This window comes from Tachysurus fulvidraco, chromosome 14 (genome assembly GCF_022655615.1).
Source record: "Tachysurus fulvidraco isolate hzauxx_2018 chromosome 14, HZAU_PFXX_2.0, whole genome shotgun sequence".
NCBI classification, from domain to species: domain Eukaryota; kingdom Metazoa; phylum Chordata; class Actinopteri; order Siluriformes; family Bagridae; genus Tachysurus; species Tachysurus fulvidraco.
The window spans coordinates 26,119,149-26,134,148 of NC_062531.1; the positions used below are offsets into that span (position 1 = coordinate 26,119,149).

Here is a 15,000-nt window from a genome sequence, read left to right on the forward strand (position 1 = left end):
TACTTTCTCACACATACATACACACACACTCACACACACACACATACACACACACACACACACACACACACACACACACACACACACACACACATATATACACACATGCATTTTGTAAAGAGTACATCCTGTCAGAAAGCCACATCCTGATTCAGAATTCATCAGATACACCGAGACACATCATTCTGTCAGATAGAATCTAAACTCTCTCACTCACACACACACACACACACACACACACACACACACAGTATCAAATGTAATCTACTGTATCATAACTGTCTTTGTTATCCACGCTATGCAAGTGCACATGCACACAGACGTCACAATACCGCACGGAGTTTGTTGGATTCTTTGTTCTGCACATTATTCTGTTCTCACATCTGAATAAAATGGAAACTAGAACGTTTCTAAACAGACCTCAGAAACTGCAGCGACTGAACGTCGACTCCGAACGCCGACGCAAACTGTACGAGGTGACTCGATGACACTGCTCTACGTTTACTGTATGTCGCGCTTTATGCTAGCTAGCTCTTCCTCGTCCCACGTTGCGCTAACTAGTTTGGCCAAGAGCTGAATAAAACAGCTAGCTAATAGGTAAGATACATAATATTAATGTAGCTAAATATGATGAGTCACACACACACACACACACACACACACGGTCAGGTATGAATGAGTTATTATTTATTTTTCCAGCTTAGGCAGATGTAAATGTTGTGGTGTAATCTAAGGAAAACAGGCCTCGCGGTAAAGAATAGCCATTTGTCTGATTCTGGGAAGCTGTGTGCAAACTTCCCCCTCGATGACGAGTGTGTCGTGTAAATTGCATGGCCTATAAACTTCAGTGCTAAACACTGCGGTTCCTTTTGTCCAGAGGACTGACACACACACACACACACACACACACACACACACACACACACATATATTCACCTCAGATATCCTCAAAGTAATAGCCTATGTTCCTACTTTAGCTAGTTGGCTGAACGTTTGATAAATTAGCTAATTAATTAGCTTCTCTAAACAGCGGATCCTCGTCAATAACCGACATTATTAGCTTTTTGCTGACTGACTAAGGTCTTGTTTTGAACAGAACTATTAAAAGATCCAGCAATACACTTACACTAGTACACAAACTTTTATTAATCGAAGTTTAGGAATTACTCGAACCAAGCTATAGTTATTTATAGAAACAATTACAATAAGCAAGAAAATGTTAGCTAAAAATAAACAAACGCAAGCTAGAAAGCTGCGTTTTTTGATGGCTCAGGTTTTCTGAGGTTTTCTCTCAATCTAACTAATCGATACACACTCGTCGTATACACTCGATACACACTCGTCGTACACACACGATACACACTCGTCGTACACACTCGATACACACTCGTCGTACACACTCGATACACACTCGTCGTACACACTCGATACACACTCGTCGTACACACACGATACACAATCGTCGTACACACACGATACACACTCGTCGTACACACTCCATACACACTCGTCGTACACACACGATACACACTCGTCGTACACACACGATACACACTCGTCGTACACACACGATACACACTCAGGGCTAGTCATGTTTTTTAAGCTGGATGTTTAAACATATATAACAAAATATGACTAGCATGTTATCTAGCTAACTAACTACCAATGAATGTTAGCTATGAGAAAATTCACTTGCTTTAGCTTTTGACCGGAAAGCTAGCTAAAAAGCAAACGATCGGAGCACATGCTAGTCGCGTTCCGTTTATCCAGCGAGCTCTAAATGTCTGTCAATCCAAACAGTACAGAACATAATAGCTAATACACGGGATATTTAAATCTATATATTTTTACTTCAAAGTTTTCATAAAATCTATTAAACATGCAAAAGAGACCACACAATGGCGTGAGGTTGTTCCGTCGCTCGCCACATGTAAAGCAGTCGCTCCATCTCTGACGTCAGAACTCGATGAAAGTTGCTAATAAAACCTCTGTTTATTTTACAGCCCACCATCACAGCAAGGCTCGCTAAAACACACTAACATGCGCTAACCTGCGCTTACATGTGCTAACACGAGTGTGGGCTTTAAAAAAAAAACAACAAAGGTATCTCAACTACCTGTGCCGAGAAAAAACAAACCAGCTCTAAACATAGCACCTTTCCAGTCTGGGTGCTTATATGTTTAAGGATGTGTGTGTGTGTGTGTGTGTGTGTGTGTGTGTGTGTGTGTGTGTGTGTGTGTGTGTGTGGGCTGGACTATTCGAGGAAGCGGAGGTTCACGAATATACACAAAGACGTGCACAAATAATCAGTTGCAAATCATGCTAAAGTCTCATATTATGTTAAACAGCTAACGCTTAATCGCACCTTACACAGGAAAGGGTTAACTCTAGTTATACCTGCCAACCATCACGCTAAGCTGCGCCAGCTAGATATTGTTATTCGGTGTAGCTACGAGATTTGTGTTGTAGGTAAAGTTTACAGTGATATACAGATTACCCAAGACATACGAAGCAAATTGAAGATAGAAAGTTACATGTGCTGCTAGTCAGGTTGTTGTCGTAGAGTTCGCTGGCTAGTTTAATCACGCGAGAGTAAGAAAAGATATTAGAAACACAGGGCTCTCAAGTTCTGAAGAAAGGCAAGCGTGACATCTCCAACCCCAGAGAGAGAGAGAGAGAGAGAGAGAGAGAGAGAGAGAGAGAGAGAGAGAGATTATGACTGGTGGTGTTTATTGTAAATGTTTGTTGCCTTTTTGGACCCCTTTATCATGTGTAATGTTGCTCCCATATAAAACATTTCAGCACAAGCACAGACATTTTTAAGGACATGATAGAGGACAATGTCCCGTCCAGAGACGATCTGTTTCATGTTGAGGTTTTGTTCAAACCGACCATCGAAAATACCCTCGCTAACGAATATGTATTTTTTTTTATTGGTTGTTGCGTTAAATCTTACCCAGATACAATAGTGCTAGTTTCTGATTGGCTGTTGTGTAGCCTCTTTTTTTTGATTGGCTGATAAATGTCAGGCTCGACTAAGAACTCCGGGGGAGACGCGCTTGATTCCTGCCCGGTTCCATAGAGGACAGATACGTTTTGGGCGCTGCGGCTTATTAAATATATGATAAATAGTCAAAAAGTTTTTCTGTGTGAGAAAAACGATGTGTGGCGTGAGAACGTGAGAAAAGACCGGAATGAGTGACTGTCACTCTCAATACGTGACAGTCGACAGCCCTGAGAACATAAAAGAGCTAAAGAGGAGCTAAAAGACCTAGTAAATGATGATCGACGCTAGTGCTTGTGATGCTAATTCTGCTAGTTCTCTGCTAGCTGTTTGGAAACTGAAGGTTAGCGCTGTTTAAAGTTCTTAAAAACTGTCAATGAGATCAGCTGTGAGAGAAATGATGAAAGACAATGAGCACACACACACACACACACACACACACACACACACACACACTAAAGAAACAAACATCTGATTTCCTGCATCTAACATTCCACAGTAACGTTACAGCTGAAAATCAGCAATATTATTGATATTAGCATCAATATTATACTTTGTGTAAGTTGCAGTAACCAAGGCAACCATTTCCGTCAATAAAAAGTTGTAATGACGGTGGGTGGGGTGGGGGGTTGGGGGGTATCTGAGGTAAGTATACTGAGGTAGTTTTCGGTATACCTGCTGATCAACATCGTATGAAGAATTAGCGAATAATAAAATAACTAAAGTGAACAGTTTAGGAAAATTAGCTAAAAATATTCTAATATCTAAACTAGCCAGCTAATTATTTGTGCTAGGACGGAGATTTTATTTAATAACAGTACACAACAATCTGCTAGCTAGCTATTAATGTTTAACTAACGAACTCCAACGACCATCTCAGCTAGCTAATCTAACTGCTAAATTTCATATGAAGCTATACGAAGGTGAACTTATGAAATTTCATAAGTTTTAACGATGTTCTAGCGAGTGTGTGTTCCCGCATCGTGCCGCTGCACCGCTCCGCATTCTCTACATTTGTTAAACAAATGAAGAAACATTTGCATGTAGCTTGGTGTGTTTCCATGTAAATTCTAGTGTGTGAAGAGTCATTGTTTTTCTATGTCATGGTTATTGAGAAACTTAACACAGTGTGTAGCTTAGAAGAGTTTAAAAAGATCATGAAACCGTTTGTTTCTACTTGTTAACTGTTAGTGTAGCCTGCGCTAGCTAGCTAAGCTAAGACAGATCTACTTTTAAGTTTCCATCAAATAAGCTCTGCTGAGGCTTACGAAACATTGCATTATGGGTAATCATAATGTCTGATAAACCTAGCCACTTAGAATTACCACGTATACGCTTGTATTCCATGTATTACTAAAGCATATTAGATCTTCAGGGTTCACGGGTGCTTATTGGTTAGCACGTTCGCCTCACACCTCCAGGGTTGGGGGTTCGATTCCCACCTCCACCTTGTGTGTGTGGAGTTTGCATGTTCTCCCCGTGCCTCGGGGGTTTCCTCCGGGTACTCCGGTTTCCTCCCCCGGTCCAAAGACATGCATGGTAGGTTGATTGGCATCTCTGGAAAATTGTCCGTAGTGTGTGTGTGTGTGTGAGTGAATGAGAGTGTGTGTGTGCCCTGTGATGGGTTGGCACTCCGTCCAGGGTGTATCCTGCCTCGATGCCCGATGACGCCTGAGATAGGCACAGGCTCCCCGTGACCCGAGAAGTTCGGATAAGCCGTAGAAGATGAATGAATGAATGAATGAATATTAGATCTTCTCTATTAGACAGAAGTCAAGATGGAGGATGCTAAGCTACTGCTATATGTTTTTAGCTAAGAAAAAAAAAATTGAAGATGTTTTAACAGAACGTCATGTCATATTTTTGTCATTTTGGTCAGGCGGTTTAGCACACGAACCACTTCCTGTTCTACTACACACCACATCTGTCAATTCCACACTGGGAAAATTCTCCAGCTTGCTAACACACACACACACACACACCCACACACACACACACACACACACACACACACACACACAGCTGAATAGGCAGACATTATGTTTAGGAAGGTTTAATTGAGCTTAATTAGAGCAGGTCGAGTAGTAAACACTGGAACGCAGTGAGCTTGCAACACTGCGCTTGTTATTTTAAGAAAGTGAGAAGGGAAAGACGGAGCGCTCTGCGATCAGGGATGAAGTGTGAGTGACTGCTTCACTCGTGCCCCTTTTACCCCCGAGGCAGTTCGAGTGCAGGTTCGGAGCCTAATGTAGAACCAGTTCTTTCTGTTTCGACCGCCAAAGCACCGGCTCTGAACCAGGAAAAGTGGTTCTTAAGTAGCACCAAAACGTTGCTGGTCTAGACTTAAGAACCAATTGTGGGCGAGGCTGTGGGTGGGGCTATTTAAGTATACTAATGTTTAATACACTTTTACTTTACCATGATATGATACATTATCAGCACACATGATAGTATGTAGCTACATGCTAATGCTAATTTTTTTTCTGTGTTAACGATAAAATAACGTTATGTACATATCACAACCTCCATTTATACAGATTACACGGAGCCGCACGTACACGTTTTAGTCGCCGCGTTTGGATGTTAATGTAGGTTCGCAAAGCCATGAGCATTAACAGTAAACAACATCCGCCATTGTTGTTGTGTTTGTGTTTGCCGCCGCTGCGCTAACGTCACTGGGACACGTGACACGTATACAGTGACGTCACACTCGGCGCTGTGATGCTCTCTAGCCGGTGGAAAGGCAAACCGGTTCTTAGAAGGTTCACCAGTGGAACCAACTCTGAACCAGCACCTGGTTCTGTTTGGTGGAAAAGGGGCATCAGGGCACTTAGAGCTAAATCATTAATATCCAGTGAGCCGTCATCCAATGTCACATACTACAAGCCACTAGCAGTAAAGAAAGTGCACTAACTGTGTGGTAGCGTGACAGGGTAGCTGGCTAACAGCGTCACAACATTAGCATGTAGCAAATCTGACAACTGAGTACACAGAGATGCTACAAAGTGAAAATATCAGATAGCACATTGATGTAAAGCCGAAGGTGGATTACTGTAGAGGAACGAGGATGATTGTAAGATGTGAGCGACCGTGTTAACATGTCTCTCCACACCGAATGATCCGATCCAGTCGGGAATTTTCATCACTCGGTGTGTGGAGACTCTGATTCAGAGCTTTCTCACTTCCCGTCATGACTTCTCCTGAATTGTCTTTCTGGATTTGACTAGTTGGACACTGTATGAACTTTCATGACAACTTTGCTTAACCAACCAACCAACAAACAAACAAACAAACAAACAAACAAACAAACAAACAGAGCTTTCTCTTCCTATGTGCTTGTGTATGTTTAGAGCTCCTTCCTCCGATCTTTCTGTCAATATTTTAGGTTTTATTTAATAAGAATCTGAACAAAAGGGAAAATATTCCTCATGAGTAACTGAACAGACTGAGCAGTGATTCCTGTGTGTGTGTGTGTGTGTGTGTGTGTGTGTGTGTGTGTGTGTGTGTGTAGACCAAATCACCATCGTTTGCTAATGACGAATGTAAGAGGGCTTATGTAGGGCACTACACATTAAGCTAGTACACAAAACCAGACAAGTGATATGTCTTTGTCTACCAGGGACGTGTCCCAAACCACACGCTCTATTCACTTTATCGTGCGTCGCCTTCGAATGCCAGCATGCATTATGGGAACTTCCCTAGGACACTTCAAACATGAGAGATGTACACTTTATAGTGAATGAAGTGTGATTTGAGACACAAGTCAGTCTCAGTTCAGTCATTACTTTCAGAGTCCTTTTTATGGCTAGTAAGTTTAAGTGCATGTGTTGAAACTTGAATGGAAACCACACACACACACACACACACACACACACACACACACACACACACACACACACACACACACACACAGATGACCCAGTTGTCGAGGAAACAGGGTTAACGTGATTACAGCGTGCCTCGCCGGACGCCCGGTTTCCTCTCCAGCTGTTCTTTGTCTCCTCAACACCAGCAGTCGTCTTTCCTCATCCCTCCATCTCGTCTTTGAACTCTTTAACCCCCCATAGCATAACATACACACACCCACACACATACACACACACCCACACACATACACCCCCCCCCACACACACACACACATATACCTGATGCCTCTACAAAATTACAGGATCACTCTCTCTGATTATCAGCACTAACCTACAGCGTGTGCTCCTGCCGTCAGAATCGGGACGTGTCCCAAATAACAGTGAGACGGCTGGAATAGACCTGTCCAAGAGGCTCTTTTAAAGATTCCTGTAGAATTTCTTTCCCAGGAAAAGGAGCGAGGCCGTGAATCATCAGCATTTCTGTCTGTCTCTCGCTCTCTCTCTCTCTCTCGCTCGGTCAAACGCTCCTTTGAAGTCGTACATTTTCTTAGGCTTTCTTCCTGTCCTGCTGATCGGTGAGCTAAGTGGGGATTTCACTTCATAAAAACGTCACAGCCGTTAATCGGGTCGTACGTTAATAACAGACGCAGCTGTGTTCTGGAGAAGAAGGAGAGATTTTATAGCGTTTTTTTCGTTCAGACCTGAAATCTCACCATCAGTACATCATAGTGGGCAGCGACCACAAACACTATCCACTTCACAGGAAGCAAAAACAACAAGGGGGTTAGGATCAAACGCTCGTCGTCATGTACGTATACAACTGCTCTATACGTATACTACTGAGCATCAGAAAGAAAGAAAGAAAGAAAGAAAGAAAGAAAGAAAGAAAGAAAGAAAGAAAGAAAGAAAGAAAAACAGAAAAACAGAAAGAAAGAAAAAGAACTTTTTTTACAAAGCAGCACATTTTCCAAAAAAAAATGCAGCTAAAAGAAATTATATTAAAACTTAAACAAAAATATTTTGTTTGTTTTGTTTTATTGCCGTGGACTGATAACCTGACAGCCAATCAGAGCTGATCTGCTGCATAAATTATGAATAATGAAGCATCTCCTCCAGTGACAGGAGAGAGAGGCGGGGATTACACACTTACGTACCCAGTTACATACCAGGTAATGTCAAACTACGTGTGTGTGTTTGTGTGTGTGTGTGTGTGTGTGTGTGTGTGTGTGTGTGTGTGTGTGTGTGTGTGTGTGTGTGTGTGAAGTATTCAGTGCATCGTGCATCTTCCTCAGTATTTTCACTCTCTGATCTCTCTCTCTCTGCCTCTCTCTTACATCTTTCTCTCTCTCTTTGTCTAAATCAATCGTTTTTAAGTCTCTGCTTCCTCTCTCTCTCTCTCTCTCTCTCTCTCTCTCTCTCTCTCTCTCTCTCTCTCTCTCACCCACCCATCCGCCCCACCCATGCATTACTTCTTCTACAAAAAGGAAAATTGCCCTGTCCACCGTCGTTATGGGTTACCGCTCGTTTTCTGTAACGTCTGAGCCTCAGAGGGGGTCGAGATCAGATTACACAGTCACACAGGAATTTACCCCTGTAAGTACAAGAGAAAGCGTGCTCAGCATAGGGAGCAGATGATGGGAAAAACTCTTAGGCAAGTTTCAGATTGTCGATTCAACATGAAATGCTCACACACACACACACACACACACACACACACACACACACACACACACACACACACACAGCATGACAGTGTTGAAGAATGTTCTCCTGCAGTCAAAGCTCGGCACTGATGAGGTCTAAACATGAACAGGAAATGAGTGCTGGGCAAAATTCCACCTCAGAAACCTCAGCTACAGCTTCACATCTGAGTGTGTGTGTGTGTGTGTGTGTGTGTGTATCATAAGGTATGCAGAACCATCTTATCACAGATTTACATCTCTGCCTGTCTCTTTTTTTTTCTTCTAACCTTTCCTTGAATCTTTTCTGTTCTTCATTTTTTTTGTTTTCTCTCTAATTATTATTATTATTATTAACATTATTGTTGTGGTTCTGTTCTTATTATCACACAGTAGATATCATGTTTTCGCCATTTTACCCCTAACGATGATTTGGTATCAGGAATCACAGAACCATATAGTAATATTGTGACATTCTGTATTCATCACATAACCTTAGTTAGGTCCTTAGTTCAGGGTCAGGACACGGAGCCGGACTCGGTGGAGATGTCGGTCGGCTCACGCTTTCCTGTGACAAGAGTGACAGTGGAAATGTTTTATCCTTATAAGGAAGGGTTTGCTGTTTTGTTGACTTTTGCACGCTTCACTGATGATTTTGGAAATGACCCTGAACTTGTTTGAACGCTGCTCCAGTCTTCCAAAGAAACCTTTCAGCTTTAAAGCATTACATCAGCACACACTCCTTCCACTGAGAGAGCTAGCGTTAGCTGTTAGCTGTTAGCCATTAGCTGTTAGCCATTAGCTGTAGGTGTTTTCAGATTTTATATCATGGACTTCAGTACACAAGAATGTGACTGAAAAATCAGCAACTGTCTAATATTCTGGACCGCGTCGACGTTACTTTCGCATCGTTTTGCTAACTAGATGTTTTACTAAACAATAAGAAATAATTAACATGACTAGAACGACAGACCGGAGTGGACGGTTCCTTATGCTAATCTGCAGACTACACCTCATGATAACTAGCGAGTTAAATATCTCGCAATATATCAGCAATATATCAGATCCCGTACTGACAGCATTGTTTGATTTCCTTGTGCCGGATGCTAGCACTTATTATATTAACACTACATACAGAGGCTTGCTAAGTAACTATCACAGTTTGCTAATAAAATATATATATATATATATATATATATATATATATATATATATATATATATATATATATATATATATATATATAGCATTTGAAATAATTTCCTAAGATATTTGTTTAATATGTTCCCAAAATAAATTATATTATATTATATATATAATAATATAATGACCGAATGCACTGTAATTATTATCATTAGCATCAACCGACACCGAAGTGTCATGAGTTACGACATACGGAAAGCCGTCAATGTTCTGTCACAACTTGTAAACTATTAAAAAATATCATCAGAAGAGTGAGTCATTAGCGTGGAATGTTCTAGAAAACACAAACATGCAAGTTTGAGAAACATGTTTAGAGCTGCAGAGGGATCGTTATTACATTATAGACATCACGATATAATAAATACGTTTATAAAGAAAAAAAGTTGTTATGATGTCACAGTCACACCATTAGTCACAGTAAATCATTCGCTGGTTAGCACCCTGCTAACACATTTTAATTAAACACTAATTAGAATTCGTTTGTAAACGTATTTAAATAACTAGCAGCAAGTTATTAAAGAAGACAAAATTTAAAAAAATTACCTCAGAGAGAATCATTAATAAAATGACTTGTAAAAATATTTCACTACAAAGACATGCTGTCTTTATAGCTATCGAGCTAAATATCTAGCAGCTGGTTATTTACAATGAAAATTCGACTAGATTGTTGAGAGTATCGATATTCACTTCAGAATTGTCTGTAAATATAATTTGTGCAGCTAATATTACACTACATAGACACGTAGAAGAAAGATTACATTATAATTACACATTTATGTGGATTTCTTTTTAGGCTATGCACTGATTAGCTTGCTAACTTACTAGCTAGCTCAGTAGCAAACTGACATTGATTTGTAGAATATAAGACACAGTAACAGTTAAAAAAAAATAATAACGTACCTCAGATGTTTTTGGTGAATAAGTACTTACTAACACATTTTAATTAAACACTAATTAGAATTCGTTTGAAAACGTATTTAAATAACTAGCAGCAAGTTATTAAAGAAGGCAAAATTTAAAAAATTTACCTCAGAGAGAATCATTAATAAAATGACTTGTAAAAATATTTCACTACATAGACATGCTGTCTTTATAGCTATCGAGCTAAATATCTAGCAGCTGGTTATTTACCATGAAAATGCGACTAGATTGTTGAGAGTATCGATATTTACTTCAGAATTGTCCGTAAATATAATTTGAGCAGCTAATATTACACTACATAGACACGTAGAAGTAAGATTACACATTTACGTGGATTTCTTTTTAGGCTATGCACTGATTAGCTTGCTAACTAACTAGCTAGCTCAGTAGCAAACTGACATTGATTTGTAGAATATAAGACACAGTAACAGTTAAAAAAATAATAGTGATACTGTAATGTTTATGGAAACATTACAGTATCACTATTATTTTTTTAACTGTTACTGTCGATGATAACGAAGAGCCTCATTAACGTCAGTCCTGTAATTATAAAAACAATGCAATGTTAAAGTGAAAGAAATTAAACCACCGAATGTTTGTGTCCGTGGCCAAATATGTCTAAAGCAGGAGAGTAATGGCCGCCGCCAATGAGCTCTTTATTTAGTTTGGGTCTTGTGCAGAGCAGGCCGAGTCCTCTAGTGATTTCAGAAGCGTGGCTTCGGCCGTGTAAACACACAGCATGGCTTATAAACTGTACTCTTCCTGTTATACACTATGCGATGGACATTTGGAACGAAGAGGCTGCGTGTGCCTCATTTTCGGGTTCGAAAGACAGTGCGATCAACAAACCGATGAATAACACACACACACACACACACACACACACACACACACACACACACACACACACACACACACACATTTGCTGACACAAGCCCTGTGAATGAAGCTTCAAGCTGCAGACAAGCTGTCAGTGAAGTCAAATACATACTTGTGTGCACACACACACAAACTGTCGCTCAACTGTGCTCAAAACACTCGCACACACACACACACACACACACACACACACACACACACACACACACACACACACACAAACACTAGTATTTTAACTGTTACAAAAAGCTCTACCAATAAACTGTAAAATAGAACAGCTCCTGCTAATATGTGTACGCTATCTACGACTAGATAAATAAATAGTTTTAATCCCCCCCCCATATTTACTCAGTCAACACGAAATAGTTATAGTCATTTTGATCTGGTGAATGTGAAGATTTTCAAGATTTGATCTGGTAAATGTGAAGTGATTTGTTCCCTTTTTTTATTTTTCTTCTTTAAATTTTATAGGCTACAAAGTCAAAGTATCTTGCTGACATCTATCTAAAATAACTAGTTGCTGATTATTGTACGATCTACAGTCACGGTCACGGTGAAAATGACTCTAAATAACACAGGATATCAATTTGCTTACAATGTGTGACTGTGGTCTCTTGATTTTTACAATATGTGAGGTTGTGTTTCTGATAAAGGAGGAACATCTAACCAGCATTTCAGACAACAGTTGCCTCACTAACGTCAGTTAGAAAGCTCAACTGACACAGAAGCAGAAACCGTAGCTACTGAAAACAAGCCTAGGTAATTACAGCTAGCTCCTACGGCACATGAGGTGAAACGTTACTTTAGATCATTTACACGTTACTTTAGATCGGGGCGGCCAACCCGCGGCTCTTTGCCCGGTTTCATGCGGCTCTCACGTTCATATTGAAGTTTGTATTTGTGTCTTTTTATTGTGTGTGTTCGCGTCTTTTGGGTTCGATAACGGTATTTTCGTCAAACGTGCATATGAAAATACCTCAAAGTTTCCCAGTAGGAACAAAATCATTTGAGTAAACAATTTGTGTCAAGTTCGCTCTCAAAATGGCAAGCAAACAAAGGTGATGTTCATGTGTGCCCATGTGTATGATGCGGCTCTTTGCGGTAACACAGTAAAAAATGTGGCTCTTGGTCTCTGATTGGTTGAACACCCCTGCTTTAGGTCATACATTTCCAGCATTTGACAGACACCCTTATCCAGAGTGACTTACGTTTCTTCTCATTGTTTTTTTTTTATTTAACTGAGCAATTGATGGTTAAGGGCCTTGCTCGGGGGCCCAGCAGGAGCAGCTTGGTGGAAATGGCATTTGCTCTGACAACCTTCCAATCAGTAGTCCAACACTTTAACCACTAAGATACCACATCCCCACATGTGACCCCCCAGATCATGTGTCACAAACAATTAATGTCTTTGATAAAAGAATAGAGTGAAAACTGAAAATGCTAGAAAATGTAAACTAGCAAACTAGCATGTATGTGGTTTTATTTATAATGACAGGGGTCTTATCTCAGGTTAACAAAATGTATAGTTTAAATTTATTTACTGTCAGATTTTTTTCTAATTATGATACGTAGGGGATGTGGTAGCTCAGTGGTTAAGGTGTTGGGCTACTGATCAGAAGGTCACGGGTTCGAACCCCAGGTCCACCAAGCTGCCACTGCTGGGCCCCTGAGCAAGGCCCTTAACCCTCAGTTGTAAGTCACTCTGGATAAGGGTGTCTGCTAAATGCCGTAAATGTAAATGTAACGTAGCTAGCCGCATTCGGTAACTATGGCTACCACACAAGCGTACGTACAACAGGACCTTTTTCCGTTGGCGATGCCGAACGATAATCGAGAAAGAGCTACGGATGTTCTGATAAACATGTTTCGGATTAAACCGTTTGCTCAATTCATTTTCTTTACATGTCGGGAGGAATGTGTACAGCACGGTTCTGATACCAACTAATCTGACGTCCCGGCAAGAACAGCCTTAGAGATTTATTTAGCATTCCAGGGCAAGTTTAAAGAAAAACCACTGGACCTCAGCCATTCCCCATTGAGTTTAAAGTCACGACTCAGCCTCGCCGAATTCTCCAGATTAGTGAAAAACGCACATGGCTAATGTTAGCGGCCTTCCTCCGGGCCTCTGAGTATTAAGCCTCTGTCAAACCCAGCTCATTTATGGTAAACGCTAAGCTAATAAACAACGACAACGACGACGACGATGAGAACCGAACGTACAGAGCCGTGTCTGACATCCAGGAGGATTCTGGGTAGTGAATTAAGTCAGAAGGTTACAGGAATTACATTCACAGTTTGTCTTTCATCTTGAGGCATGAAAGTTGATTAAACTGTGGATAAAGCATTCATTCCATCCACATTCGTATCCATGTTTACACTGCATAACAACAAGTAAGCGCACCCCTTCACCATTATATCCATATGTACATCTCAGTCCAGATTTATTCCCCTTGTTAAAATCAGCTCCGCTCTTCTGGAAAGTCTTTCAACTAGATATCGTCATGTGTTCGACACCTACAGTACAAGAGCATCACTTAGATCAGACTCTGATGTTTGGATGTTGAGTTGAAGAGACTCCATTTTCAGTTCATCCCAAATGTGGTTGTCGGGTCCGAGTCAGAGTCAGAGCCCCGTTCGGGATACTCGGGTTCTTCCAGCCCGATCTTAACCTCTATGCCATGTCTTCATGGAGTTCTGTGCTTTGCGCACAGGGATATTGTCAGACTTTTCCAGCGAAGGGAAACACAGAGACGTTCACACCTTACATGTGTGATGTAATGTCAGGGGCGCACATACTATATGATATACAGTGATGTACACTCAGCCATGTGAGCATGTTGGGTAGAAACATTCCTATGAAATGTGGTAAGAAGCAAAGGAATTATCACCAAGCTAATATCCGTGTAAAAGTAAATGAAACACAGCTTACTTTCCTTTAAAGTAGCCAAGACAGTGTGTTCAGACCCTGAAAGCCTTCAGTGTCGTTTCCCAACATCAATCTTTCAAAAGAAAGGAACACAAGATGCTAAGTGCTGGCATCCACAGCCCGCCGTTCCTCTACCGATTTTACTCCAGACAGGAAGACTAATGTGATTCTGGCCCGGCCAAAAAATTTTCCACTGCTCTCTGGAATCCGTTTCCCACGACTACAAGTGGTTTGATTCTCCACGAAACTAAACGCAGACTCACGCTGACCTCCGAACACAAATTACCTCTTATGCTCCTCCATTTTCATCCCAAGTGTGTTTTGTATACATGTACAATGGGTTTTAAATCTTAAAGCCACTGGTCTTCGTTTTATACACACAGATCTCTTTTATATAAGCTGTGTTTAAAGTGAAAATACAGAATCCGACACAGAGATGTAGAATTCTCTAATCTCATTGGTCGGAAGGTGTCGCTTGGTTTTCCGTAGTCGCGCGGTCGGACTTTTGAAGCGTCTTTCTTT

At 40.8% G+C, this 15,000-nt stretch overlaps 1 protein-coding gene across 1 annotated transcript in view; it reads right to left on the reverse strand.

Annotated features, from left to right (window-relative positions):
* Window positions 1-15,000, reverse strand: part of grk5l (G protein-coupled receptor kinase 5 like) — a 45,418-nt gene that overhangs the window by 26,707 nt on the left and 3,711 nt on the right. The gene's annotated exons all lie outside the window — the stretch shown is intronic.